This window comes from Balaenoptera borealis, assembly GCF_965194805.1.
Source record: "Balaenoptera borealis genome assembly, chromosome: 21".
NCBI classification, from domain to species: Eukaryota; Metazoa; Chordata; class Mammalia; order Artiodactyla; family Balaenopteridae; genus Balaenoptera; species Balaenoptera borealis.
In genome coordinates, this window is record NC_138880.1 from 14,843,247 (window position 1) to 14,858,271 (window position 15,025).

The 15,025-nt window shown below is 39.9% G+C and overlaps 1 long non-coding RNA gene across 1 annotated transcript in view; it reads left to right on the forward strand.

The window, feature by feature from the left end:
- LOC309619676 overlaps window positions 1–13,305 on the forward strand; it is a 51,587-nt gene extending 38,282 nt beyond the window's left edge. Inside the window, exons 3-4 of the long non-coding RNA XR_014239147.1 lie at window positions 1–9,176; window positions 9,498–13,305. The exon at window positions 1–9,176 is cut by the window's left edge and continues 22,628 nt beyond it. This is a non-coding gene — a long non-coding RNA (uncharacterized lncRNA). The remainder of the gene's footprint in view (window positions 9,177–9,497) is intronic.
- The last annotated feature ends 1,720 nt before the right edge of the window (window positions 13,306–15,025 follow it).

The window sequence follows — 15,025 nt, forward strand, 5'->3', positions numbered from 1 at the left end:
CTCTAGGCACGTGGGCTCCAGTAGTTGTGGCATGTGGGCTCAGTAGTTGTGGCTCACAGGCTCTAGAGCGCAGGCTCAGTAGTTGTGGCGCATGGGCTTAGTTGCTCCGCGGCATGTGGGATCTTCCCGGACCAGGGCTCGAACCCGTGTCCCCTGCATTGGCAGGGGGATTCTTAACCACTGCGCCACCAGGGAAGCCCTCAGTTGTTTTTAATAGAGCCTATCTAGGCAAAATTGTGAAGTTAGGGATGTTACTTTATGGTGCTTTCCCTTTTTCTTTCTGGGACACACCTACAATTCCTGTTTCTTGCCCTGGGTATCTCTCTCATGTCTCACTGTTGTAGAGCCTTGGAAAGAAACAGGCACAGAGTAAGGAAAAGGTACTAGATAGGAAATTTAAAACATTAAATTTTAGTTCCATTTCAGCCAACAGTTGGCTTCATGACCTAGGATAATATCTTTGAGTTTCAATTTACTCATCTCTAAATTCAGAGGAAAAGGAATAATTGCATTACTAAGCTCTCTTTTGTCTACAAATTTCAAGAGTTTTAGTATACATCATTTCTGATGATACATTAGCTGATGAAGAGTCAGTTTTCTCTGAGATTTAATAGAGAAATCTTGGAAACCAAAAGACTTTTAAATCCTTATATTTTTAACAATGATACTTTCACCACCATGACAGGTTGATGGAGAAATAGTCTTCTGTGGAAATCTTTCAAGAGACCTTAAATCGCACAAAAAAGTTGATTCACTTATTTGTAAATCTGCAGTGGGGAAAGGAATGGAATCACAATTTTTAATTTTCTGGTTTCATTACTTTAACCATTTTGAAATTTGACTGTGTGTCAAGTACTAATGTGATAGTCCTGTGATCCCTTTCCCTTTTAATGGAACACATTTTGTGTAATTTCTTATTTTTCCTCCATTCTTCTCTGGTGTTTATTATGACTTTCACGATATACATTGCTTGTGGTTAAATTTATGTTGCTAAATAATACCATTGTAAATTAGGTACCATGATTCCCTGGGCTTGTTTAGATCTCATCAGTGGAGCTCTGTTAACTCGGAGATATTTTCAGCCACAGATAAATTGCTCTGTTCAATTTGCCTTTGAGTAATTTTCTGATTTAGACATGGAGTTGGTAATGGGCATAATAATTCAGGAAGGGTGAACGGAGGGGAGGGAATCTCCTGAAAGTCTTGCATCCTTAGCAACATCCCCAAATAGTTACCATTTTCCACTATGCAATATCTTCTTATATCTGAATAAATAAAAGTTGATTATCTTTATAAAGCAATGTTGGAAATGGTATCCGCTATTTTCTTCTCTTTGTATATCCTGCTGCCCATTTGAATTCAAATTGGTTTGGTAAGGAGTTTTGCCCCAGGGGTCCACTTTAATGTAGCATTCTGATTTGTCATAATTTACTGGAGTACATGGACTATTAAAACTGTGATTTCAAAGGCCAACTGTTAGAAGAAAGCCATTGATTGTTGGTTATGTGGTTTGATTTCTGCTGTGGCCTCTCAAGTCTTCACTCTTCCATTAAATCTTTCCTGACAGTTTCCTTTGTGTTTATATTGTTCTTTCCACCTTTTCAGAGTATGAGCATCTTGAGGCAGAGGCTTAGTTTGTTTACTTGTAGGACCTAATCCAGTGTTGGACAATTGTAGGTACAAGGCAGATAAAATAGACTTACCTATCTAAATCCCGAAATATAATATTTTTCTAAAGAATAACACATAGACACACACACACACACACACACACACACACACACAAATGAGAAGCTGTTTATTGATTAGTTAGTTGCTTTGTCTTCAAAATGCCAAACAAATGGTCTGAATGATATTTTTCTATTATTGCATTTATGTATATGTATGTGGGGGGTAGGGAACACTTAATCAACTATCCTGACAGGTTGTTTCCACCCTCTGAAAACAGTTTTTAAACAAAAAAACTGGATCCATTAACTGATATGAAATTGCTTTAACTCCATGCACTGCACAAAAGGTGATGTGGGTGTGCGTGTGCAAATGTGAATAGATTCACACACACAATATTGAAATTATAAAAGAGAAAAGAACTTGACCATTGTCTTTTAAGGTGCTTCTCTCTCCTTTGAAAAAAAGAAAATGTCATACATGTCATGAAAAGTAAACACTATAGGAAAGAATATAACAATAACAAAATCTCCCTTTCTTCAACCTCCTGGAACTGCTGCCCAGAAACAATAAATGTCAACTGCTTCTTATATGTCCTTCCAGAGATGTTTAATGGACACACACACTTTACAGACTGCTTTGGGGCTGTGAGGAAGCTCTATGCTCAGGGGCAGCTGGGCAGTAGAGTAAGAAGTTGACAGCAGGGCCTTCCCTGTGGTCCAGCAGTTAAGACTCCGCGCTTCCAACACAGGGGGTGCAGGTTCCGTCCCTGGTCGGGGAACTAAGATCCCACATGCCACGGGGCCGAAAAAAAAAGGAAGCTGATGGGAATGTTTAGAGAAGAAGTTCAGCATATAGGAGACCTTCTTTTGAGTGACAGCACAGTGGAACAGTTTTAGGGATTAGAGGTGTGCAGTCAGAAGAGGAATGTATGCCGAATGGGAATAAGGGTCCAAATAATGAGGGAAATCTGGGCTTCTTGAGGTGATTGATATGAACCAGGATAAAGGTCACGATGGAGATTAGTGCTGATGATCTCAAAGAGGTAAATGGGGGTGAGGCTGTGAGGGTAGAGGTGAGGGGGCTGGGGAACTGAAGGTGGGAGAAGAAGGAACCTTGCCATGAGCATATAGGGTTTTAGGGAGGTTTTTAACACTTGCAGATAGAGGTATGGAGGCCAGGTGAGGGGTGGTCATATGTGTTGCAAATGCCTTTTTTCTCAGATTGTTGTTTGTTTCTTACTTTATCATAATAATATCTATAATGTTAATAATACATAAATATATTGACTTCATTAATGTATATTAACATAAATATATTATATTAATATTGACTTTATTAATATATGTTTACAGAGGTTTTTACTTTTTATATTGTCAAAATTATCCATCTTTTTCCTTTATGGCTTTTAGGTACATTTTCTACTTAGGAATGTCTTCCTTATTGCAAAATCATAACACATTTTTAAATGTTTTGTTTTAATAGTTTTATTTCCCATCTGGAGTCTATTTTGGATTAATGAGTATGTAGGAATCTGGATTTTTGTTTTTTCTACAGCTTAATGTTCTGACACCATTCATCAAATATTATAGTTTGTTTTTTTTTTCTATGTTTTGAAATACCCGAAGTTGCCCTTTGAATGTTTATTTATTATGTATTCACATCTTTCCCTGTCAGCTCTTAACCAGTCCTGGACTAAAATTTTCAGTTCACAACCTTTAAAAAAAATTTTGTACACTTAGCATTCTATCTCTCGGTTTATATAAAAATCTGAAAACAAATGTTTTCTACCTTTAAAATCCAGATGTATCCTTGAACATTAAGCATCTTGCAGAGTTTGGTTGCACCCAGTATTGGGACATTCATGCTAATCTTACCATTTGTGTTTTGGGGGCCAAGTTGGTAAAATGACTCTTGAAGAAAACCCCTCTGTCGGTATTCTTTTTCCTAATGACCTGATTTTGACCAACATACGTTCTCCAGAAGAATGCTAGAATGCAGAGCCTGGGAAAATGGGAATATGATATTCACAGTCTGTTTACAGAATGGCAACTCCAGTAACTCTTTATACTTTAAAGTTTTATTGGGGGTATCCGTAGAGTAGGTCAGAAGGCCATCCAGATCAAGCACGTCACATTGCTGCACACCCCACAAAGCTACCCTTATTTTGTTTGTTTCTTATAGTGTCCCCTCACTTCTCAAATTCTTAAGAACTGCCTTCAACCTATAAGATTTTCTGATTCTGAAAAAGAAGATAGAACACTAAACAGCTTTGCCCTAGAGCCGTGAGGGACAGGCTTGCATCACTGACACTTGTAATCCATCCCGTCAGATGGGAGCCCTACTCTCCGTCCCCTTCCCATGCTCTTGCTCAACCTGTATGTTCTGGAGAGTCACTATGGTCTTCTTGCCTCCGGCTCTCTCCCTTCTAATCTGTGGTCCAGATGGCCTCCCCAGTTCTTTTTCCAGTATGCAAATGAGAACATGTGGCTCCCCTGCTTGGGAAGTTCTCACGGTTCTCCACCGCCTACAGCATGAACCCAAACCCTGGAGCCCAACATGTCAGATTCTTCCCACTGACTCTAACCTACGACTTGAGCTGAATCTCCTGCCATCCCCCTCCATGCACCCCATGATCGACCCCTATCTAGCATCCCAAGCCTTGTTTATAGCGTTCCCCACGCCTGTGATACAACCCCGTACAACTTCTCTCTGCGAAATCAGGGAAATAGAACAGATCCTGTAAGGCTCAGCTGAAATGTCATCCCCTCTGGGAGCCCCCTCTAGTCCCTCAGGCAGAATCCTTCACTTCCTCATTAGTATTCCTGTAGAACTTAGTTTATATCATTACGAAAAGAGTGCTCACTGTTTCTTAGCGGGTTGATTATGACACTGGCTCTCCCACTGGACTGGGACTGCTTCATCGGTAGAAACACATTTAAATGTCCTGTACCAGCACAGTTGCACTGTCTTGAGCACGTCATGCTTTATTTCATTTCATCTGCCAAACAATCCTCGGGGCAGGCATTTTTATAATCTTCATTTTCAGATAAGCAAATCGAGCCTGAAAAAGATTAAGTAACAAATGTGCCCACAGATTGTACATTCACTCAGCGTATTCTGTGCCTGGGACTCAACCCCTCTGTGTGGCTTCAAAGCCCGTGAACGAATGAAAGAACTGTGTGCAACTTAGTGACTTCTTGAGAAATTTCCTTGTGTGGGAGCTCCATATGGCACTGAGGGCTTCTTCCAGTCTGTGTGACCTTGGGCAAGTTACTGACTGTCTCTGAGTCTGTGGGCTTACATCTGTAAAACCAAGATAATGAACTGCTTAACTACCTCACAGGGCTTTTGAGAGGATTAAATGAAATAATGTATGCAAAATACATAAAGGCTGGCAGAATAAGTTAGTAACGGATACTTTCTCTTCCCTTCTCCCTCACTGCCTATTCCATGAAGACAACACACCGTCTGTCCTCGGATGCCTATCTTGTTGCCTTGACCAGAGAGGAGACCAAGCAGGGGTTAGAGAGATAAGTAACCAACAGGATGGCAGTTTTAGACAGAATTATCCACAGCGCATGCCACTTCCATGAGGATCTCAAATGAATAATGATCTTAAATATGCCATACCATTGCTTTTATCTCCCATATTCATTTTGGGGAAGAAATGGCCTCATAGAGTACTACAGAAAGAAGGAAGTAACTAGAAATCTCTCTCACTTGTCCTAAAGGGACTGTCATTTCTTGCCACAGGATCTCAGTGTTCGGACACTGGCTTTCAAATTCAGGAGAAGAGCAACCCCTTAGAGAGTCTTTTGATTTGCTTTTTTGGCACCACTAACACCGTTATCAAATGACTTCAAAGTTCTGGGCTTCAGTAATAAGACTGCAGCTCTCATGGCTGGTGAAAAGATGGGGGAGAAAAAGTGTTTTAACACCTTGGGGGCATGGTTTTATAGAACTTGGTGTGTGTCTTTATTTCATTCAAATTTCTGAAATCAAGTGTATGTTTATAACACCTATGGCATGTGAGGAATTAGAGTATAAGGCTGAGAACGGTCCCTGGACTTTTCTAAGCTCTTCTAGGTCTAGTGGCAGAGGCAAACAGGTAAAATATGGCAACTCATTTGGAGTGTTTGGTGATTTGAGATAGACACACACAAAGTGTCAGGGGAACACAAGAAGAGATGCCTGGCCCAGCTGGGAATCAGAGTGGGTTGGTAGTGGCCAGGAGCTGCCCAGAGAAGATATGCCAGGGTCAAAGTCTTGGCAGATGAGTAGGAGTTAGCCAGACTAAGAGGGAAGAAATGGTCCTTCTTAGCCTAGGAGTCACACCTGCTATTGGATGTGGGATCAAATCTTTAGTGGGTACTTAATCCTGTTATGAGTTTCCTAGACAGTATTTAATTTAATCTTCACACTAATCTTTTAGAAATGAGGAAACAGAGATTTTGAACAACCTCTCTAAAGTTTCCATTGCTAGTCAGTGGAGAGGTTGGAATTTGCATCCAGGTCAGCCTCTAAAATATTTGGATTTTTATTGTGCCAATCTAATTTTACAAAGTTCCCAGTAATACTTGCATTCACCACAGGACAATTATATTGATCACTGTGACATCATAGGGTCTTAAAACTGGATTGAGATATAGTATATATATGTATATTTGGGGGCTTATTTTAAAAGAACAAGAGAGAAATCTTTCTATGTGTGATTAAAGGTGGCATTAATGAGAATATGATTATTTTGGCTAAAAGCATGTAAGAATTAGTTCTTTAAAATTAATGCAGGGGACTTCCCTGGTGGCACAGTGGTTAAGAATCTGCCTGCCAATGCAGGGGACATGGGTTCGAGGCCTGGTCCGGGAAGATCCCACATGCCGCGGAGCAACTAGGCCCGTGAGCCACAACTACTGAGCCTGCGCTCTAGAGCCCTCGAGCCACAACTGCTGAGCCCACGTGCCATAACTACTGAAGCCCATGCGCCTAGAGCCCATGCTCCGCAACAAGAGAAGCTACTGCAATGAGAAACCTGCGCACCCCAAGGAAGAGTAACCCCTGCTCGCCACAACTAGAGAAAGCCCACACACAGCAACGAAGACCCAATGCAACCAAAAATAAAATAAATAAATAAATTCATTTAAAAAAAATTAATGCAAAGCATATGCCATTATCAGAATTGAGCTTGTGTTATTCCAATTCTATACTCAGTGCTATGAATCTGAAATAAGTTAAACATATTAGTAGGTGCACTTAAAGTTTCAATTAAGTATAAAAATTTGGATTAAGATCCATGTGAATCTCTTTTTTTCTGTCAAATCACTCAAATCTCATAATACCCCTGTGAATGAATCCCCTTGTTTCCTGTTGATATGGCAGGTAGCACCTTCACTTGACAGATGAGGAAACTGTGTGGTTTTGCAGCTCACTCAAAGTCTTAGCTGAGGGCAGTGGCAAAGTTATCACAGAACACAAAACTTTTGGAAGCAAAAGGAAATTTATGTGTCCTGCACTGTGCTTGGAATTTTCACATAATTTATATTTAGTTTCTATAATAACTCTAGAACATAGGTGTTTCCCTCACTTTTAGAAATGAGAAAACCAAGGCTCAGAGTTGGAATATGACCAAGTTAAAGAGCTTTCAAGAGGCTGAGTTGGAATTTGAACCTGGTTTTCCAGAGCCACACATCTGTTGTAACATTTCTGTGAGCTATATATTTCAGCTGTATTCCAACACTGAGCATCAGGCCTGTCACATTGTGGGTACTCTTGTGCCCACTTGTGTGGAATGACTAAGTGATAAATAGGATGTGTACTTTAGTGGCTGGCAAAGAGGCAAAAGAATACTGTAAGTATTTAGTGAAGGAAAGTATTTAGTGCTCATTTTAATGATAAAGGTAGAAGGCCGGGTCAAGGGAGTGAAATATTACCAAATAAAAGTTTATTTGGCAAAAGGAAGTAGAGAAAGCATTGCTGAAAATATTTCTGAGTCCTTTGCTCAGAGTCCAAAAGCATGGCATTGTACAGAATGCTTCTCTGGACACCCAGATGCCTCATTTATGGAATTACTGACTTTGCCTTGGCCCCAAACACCTATATTCAACAACCTTATTCTAGCCGTTTGTCTGACCCTGTAGGCAACGCAAAGCCTCTTCAGTTAATATTTGGTTGGAGTCCAAATGCAAAATACCTTTCCTTATTTATTTATTAAGGATGCCATTTTTCATAGATGGCCACCTCCTAATGAATAACATTGCCTTTGTTGATGGAATTAGATTCTCAGTTATTCAACAAATATTGATTAAATAGCTATTATGCACAAGAGAGGACATTATTAACTTTCTATTAGGTGACAGAAAAAGCCTGTTGTTGTGTGAAGTTCCCCCGACTCAGAGTTCTAGCCCTGGGTTCCAGTACTGCCTCTGCCACCAATCAATATATAATCTGGGTTACTGAGCATCTTACTTTGGACATCTGTAAATTTAAGACATTCTCTGGATCTCAGATTGTGGCTTAACTGTGTTCTTAAGGGATATTTGGGAATGGGTGGGAGTGTTTGGGGTCATCAAATTATTGAGGGATACTACTGGCATTTAGTGCCCAGAGACCAGGGATGATAAATTCCCTGCAATATGGGTGTCAGTCCCCCACCACAAGAATGCATATTCTCACCAAGATTGTAACCATTTCTCAATTGGAAAACACTGAAATCCTAAATCCTAAATCCCAGTTTTAATGTTCTCTAAGACAGTGACTGAGAGGCAAATTAGAGTTCTGTTAACTTTGACAAAGTCAACAAGCGAGCATGTTAAATGTAGGCAAGCTCCTGGCAAAATGCCTTCCAAGGAGCAGAAACAAACAAAAAAATGGGAGTATTAAATACGAGTGCTCTTTGCAATGCATACTGGCAAAGAAGTTACTAAAATACCATTCATTATTGTAGCACATTTTCTATTAATTACCTTAAATAACTTGTAAAGCAATAGCTTGAATGCCAAACGGAAAGTTAATTTTGCTAATGAATTCAGTGACTCACCATAATTCTCACCATAATCTTAGCTCCATACCACCTTGGTTCATATTAAAGAGCCCTAGACTTGGTAAACTTGCCTTTGCACCACTGAATTCCTTTCATAACAGTAAAGGGAGTGCTATGTGCTCCAGAATTACTTTTGCTTAATTATTTCATTTTGCCATTAAAGTTAATTGTCAATAAAGATAATGAAAGTGACTCCCAGGCATTTTGGTAATTTGAATCATCATAAGCCTCTTGGTAGCATGATGCTGCCTGGCGCTGCCATCCTAGACCAGTTCTATTGCTGTTCAGAATGCATCCCCTCTGGGACAGGCCCAACTGTAGCCTTCTGTGCCTTGTGAGACTATAGGGTTCCAAAACTTTTTTGCAGACAGTACAATCTATTTTAAAAATATGGGCATACATAAAAATGTTCTTATTGACCAAATCAAAGTTTTGAAATCTTTCCCCTTTCCACTCAGTTCAAGAATAGGTAAAGCAGGGGCTTCCCTGGTGGTGCAGTGGTTGAGATTCTGCCTGCCAATGCAGGGGACACGGGTTCGAGCCCTGATCTGGGAAGATCCCGCATGCCGCGGAGCAACTAGACCCGTGAGCCACAACTACTGAGCCTGCGCGTCTGGAGCCTGTGCTCCGCAACGAGAGGCCGCGATAGTGAGAGGCCCGCGCACCGCGATGAAGAGTGGACCCCACTCGCTGCAACTAGAGAAAGCCCTCGCACAGAAACGAAGACCCAACACAGCCAAAAATAATAAATAAATAAATAATTAATTTAAAAAAAAAAAGAAAAGAATAGGTAAAGTAACCTTCTCATCCCACATTTGGGAGTAGGGCTACCTGGCCTCATTTCCTCATTTTCTGTGGATTTGAGTATTCATTATCATCACCATATAATGTTTGATTCATGAGGGGCCAACACTATTACCATAAACAAACCTAGATTTTGTTTGGAGAAGCCATGAGTCCAGCCTCAGGTGATGGATTGTGCCTGCTCATGATCAGTCATGACAAACCTGTGCCCCAATTTCCCCAAATTTTACCTTTCTTGCAGAGAAGAGCTGCCATGTTTAACTAGCTCTAGCTTATGAAATTTTGAGACCTAAGGGGAACTCTTTTGTAGGGATTTCTAGGAAAGATTCTTTTTATCTGGGGAAAAAAAAAAACAAATTGAAAACAAAAAAAAGGAGGCAGTTGGTGATGCTTTGTATTTCCACTTGAGTGTGGACATGATGCCTGGAGATGCAGCAGCCATCTTGTGACCAGTAGGTGGAGCAGAATGATGTAAATAGCCTGGTTCCTTGATGGTATCTTTTAGTGCCTGTCTAGACCGTCCTACCCTACTCAAGATGTCTTGGAATGCAAAGAAAAATATCAACCTCTATTTGCCTAAGCCATTGTAGTAAAATTTTCTGTTATTTACAGTCAAATACAAACCTGACATATGTTTTATGCTCAATTGAACATATAACTCTGGGGGTCTTGGAAATTTGGGCAGCAGTATAGTGTAGTGAATTTAACATTAATACTTTACGGCTATTTTATGTGAAACATTCCTTCCTTCCCCAGCTGGTGGAGATTTAGGTACATCAAGCATATTTGGATAAAGTAGGTGCTGCCATTGCCCCAGAGGTGCTTCAGGAAGCCAAAAAGAGTGTCAGATAAGAACGTAAAAATATCGGGACTGGACATTTCCAAGGTATCACTTCTATAAGAAAATGATGTACCTGGGAGAAGAGAAGAAAACAAATCTTTGCTGGATTTAATTGAATCGAATTGAACATACGGGAATATAGTTGTGAGTTGAAGTGTATGTATTTCATATTATTCAAGTGCCTGAAGAGGGTTATAATGGTGCTTCCCAATGGAAATAATTTACATTTTTATTACTGGATTTTAAAGTATACTGGGAGAAGCAATGGACCTTAGTCAAGATTTCTGAATCCTATTTGTACTCCACAATTTTATTCAGTCTCTCCCAGTTCCGTTTTCTCAACTATGAAATGGGGATAATAACTCATGTCTTATCTACACAGAATTGCTATAGAAATCAAATAAGATGAAATGTATAAAATTCCATTTTATACTATATTTCCTATGCAAATGAGAGATGCCATCAACATCATCATAATCATATCATTCCACGTTTTACAAAACAGATATGATCATTATTGTCATTTTATCGTTTCGACTTGAAGACAAATCCTTGGTTGATTTCCACTTAGGTAGCCTCTCCCGAGTGGATAATCTACCACATGATGGATGTTGATGCTTTGGGGTTTAAATATCCTGGGTTTCCATACACATGGCTAGTGGAGACAAACATTGGTATGTTTCTGCACTGTATCATATTAAGCAAAAACAATCCATTACTATTCTCATTTCAACTCTATTAGTCAAGTTATTATGCTAGAGGACACCATTTAAATGGAATGTATACTTTAAGGCAAGGTTTAAAGAAATATAAGCTAGAAGATATATTTAACTCTGCCAAATGTTAAAATTTTACATGAGAAAATATTTTTATTCTTATTAAAGGAAAGTTAAAATCCCACCCATTCATAGTAACAGCTCCTAAAGGTTTAATGGATGTACTGGAGGTCCAGGTGGCTGCCAGGCAGGTTCACCTGATCCTCTCAAGTCACGTGGTTACAGGCAGCCTCTACATAAGGGTGTTCATGCTTTGGGTCATCTGGTTCTGCAGCCCTGACCATTGCTCATGGAACCAGGCATCTGTGGCTGTCCCAAAGGCAGCAATATGCAGATCGGATACCAGGAAGCCAGAGGTTTCTAAGTTGATTTCTTTTTCTTTTTCTTTTTTCTCTTTTCATTCATTTATTCTTTTATTTATTTATAATTCACTTATTTCTTTTATAAAAAATTTTTATTGGAGTACAGTTGATTTACAATGTTGTGATAGTCTAAGGTGATTTCTTGTCAGAACTTTGAGCCAAAAGGATGCCCTATACTGGATCATGAAGAACAAAATGAATCAGATCCTTCTTTTGGAGCTAGAAAAAGCAAAACAAAACCAAACAAAACAGAGATGGATGTGGAAGGTAGAGAAGCTTAGTGGTGAAGAAAAACAAGGAGGGAAAGTAGTGACCAGAAGCCAGGAGGCCGTAGGAGCAGTGGGTAAGCAGAAACTATGAGTGAGAGAAGGGAGCAAAGAGAGATGTGGTTGCAGCAGTAGGCAGTGGCAGAAGTAAAGACAAGACAGAAGGGAACTGCGTCCTGTGAATAACAGAAAGAACAAAGCAGAGCTCTCTGAGGGGAATGACAAGGCAAGTTGCCACATGATTGTCACATCTCTTCCAGGTTTGCCAGATTGGAGCATAAAGTCACTGCTCTGTTCCGAACAGTGATGAGGACCCTGCAGTTCCATAAGGACTAAATGAGCAGCATTAAAAGTTTCCCTTTCATTTTTCCTCTTGCACTTATTCTTATATGTCATCAGATGTAACCTAAACCTATGTCTTTTCCAATCAGCCCCAAAAACCTTAATATAGTTTCTACTTATATATGTACATGGGAGCGTATTTTGTTTGTCAGTATTTTATTTTATTTTATTTTGGGGGGCGCTGCGCCTCCCGTGGCATGTGGGATCTTAGTTCCCCGACCAGGGATCGAACCCGTGCCCCCTGCATTGGAAGCACGGAGTCTTAACCACTGGACCGCCAGGGAAGTCCCATGTTTGTCAGTATTTTAAATGAGCATATCCATTTGTTCTGTTTGTTAATTTCTTTTCCCCTTACATATATCAAAATACCTTCCCATATTAATAAATATACTTCTATAATTTTTAGTGATGGCTCCAACGTGCACAGAAAACTTTCCCTTCTGCACTAATATACAGAGAAATTATGGATAAAATAACAAAAGGATATTAAAACTGTATAGCTGTTTTTGAAAATAGGAAAGGGAATCATGGTGAACAGCAACCAAGGGAGCCCCAAGCATTCAGAGATGAATGGGGCAGTAAGTTGCAGTAAAGGGAGGCCAACACTTTGTGGTCCAGTGGGAGCTGCAAATATATACCACGTACCCAGGGAAGCCAGTCCTAGAATGCTGTGTGAAGGTCACGCTTTATACTAGAGGATGGAGGATGTAACATAGCCTCCAGTTACAGCTTGCAATGGACCAGTTGCCAGAGGCCAGGAGAGGAAACAGATTCTCTCTCTAGGTAGGAACCAGATCATGTGACTTCAGGTCTAGGGCTTGGCAAGGTACCATGTCTCAGGGGAGGGTCCAGAGGGGAGTCAGCTGCCTGACTGCTCAGCTCGCACTCTTTGTAGGGCTGCAGGGGAGCCAATCGTGAAAGTGGAACGTTCTCACAGCAACTGAAAGTAAAGAACTAGGAGGGTTGGCAAGGAGCCTCTGACCAGGGATAAGATGTACTATAAAGCCATAGCAATTGAAACAGTGTGGCATGGGGGTAAAAGATAGATCAAATAGATCAATGATAGAGAATGAAGAGCTCAGAAACACATCCCTGCACACCATGGAAACCTGATTCAGGATAGAGGTGGCTTAACAAATTAGTGGAGGAACGGATACATTGTCTAATAAATGATATAGGGACAACTGGTTTTCAAAACTACAAAAAAGGGCTTCCCTGGTGGCGCAGTGGTTGAGAATCTGCCTGCCGATGCAGGGGACATGGGTTCGAGCCCTGGTCTGGGAAGATTCCCACATGCCGCGAAGCAACTGGGCCCGTGAGCCACAACTACTGAGCCTGCGCGTTTGGAGCCTGTGCTCCGCAACAAGAGAGGCCGCGATGGTGAGAGGCCCGCGCACCGCGATGAAGAGTGGCCCCCGCTTGCCGCAACTGGGGAAAGCCCTCGCACAGAGACGAAGACCCAACACAGCCAGAGATAAATAAATAAATAAATAATAACAAAATTAAAAAAAAAAAAAAACTACAAAAAAAAAAAGTTTATCCAAACCTCACAACACACACACACACATACATACACAATTCCAGATGGAATAAAATTTAAACAAAAGAAAAAAAATAAATTTAAGGCAACTGGAATAAAATATAGAATATTGTTATAAAGATTAATACAAGGAATAATATTAAAAGCATAAGCCCTAAAGGGAACTTTAAAAATTTGACTACATCAATCAAAAATTTTATCTTGCATGATGGAAACTCTATGCTCATTGAGCAGTAACTCCCCATTTCCCTCTCTCCCAGCCCCCGGCAACTTCCATTCCACTTTCTGCTTCTGTGAGTTTGACTACTTTAGATACCTCATATAAATAGAATCATGCAGCATTTTTCCTCCTGTGACTGGCTTACTTCACTTAGCATAATATCCTCACGATTCATCCATGCTGTAGTATGGCAGGACCTCCCTTTTTTAAAAGGCTGAATAACATTTAATTGAATGTATACACCACAGTTTGCTTCTATCAATGGTCATTTAGGTTGTTCCCACATCTCAACTATTGTAAATAACTCTGCAATGAGCACTGGAGAAATACCTATCTCTTTGAGATCTCGTTTTCAATTCTTTTGGATAAATACCCAGAGGTGGGATTGCTGGATCGACTGGAAGTTCTATACTTAATATTTTGAGGAACCTCCACATTGTTTTTCCTGGTGGCTGTAGCAATTTACATTCCCAGCAACAGTGCACAAGAGTTCCAATTTCCAAACACTTGTTATTTTATGGTTGGGTTTTTTGTTTGTTTGTTTGTTTTGGATAATGGACATCCTAACCGATATCTCATTGTGGTTTTGATTTACATTTCCCTGATGATAAGTGATATTAAACATCTTTTCACATACCTGTTGGTCATTTGTATGTCTTCTTTGAAAAACTGTCTAATCAGGTCTTTTGCCCATTTTAAAATCAGGTTATTTGGGTTTTTTTGTTTTTTTGTTTTTTTACTATTGAGCTGAAGGAGTTCCTTTTATATTTTGTCTGTTAACCCGTTATCAGATATATGGTTTGCAAGTATTTTTTCCCATTCTCTGGGTTACCTTGCATTTTCACTCTCGATTTTTTTCCTTTGCTGTGCAGAAGTTTTCAGTTTGATGTAGTCTCTCTCTCTCTGGTTTTGTTGCTTGTGCTTTTGATGTCATAGGAAAGAAATCGTTCCCAAGAACAATATTATGAAAATTTACCCCTATGTTTTCTTTTAGGAGTTTTATAGTTTCAGGTCTTATGTTTGTCTTTAATCCATTTTGAGTTGATTTTTGTGTATGGTATAAGATAAGGGTCCAGTTTCATTCTTCTGCATGTGTATATTCAATTTTCTGAACACCATTTGCTGAAGAGACTATCCTTTCCCTATGATATAGTCTCGGTATCCTTG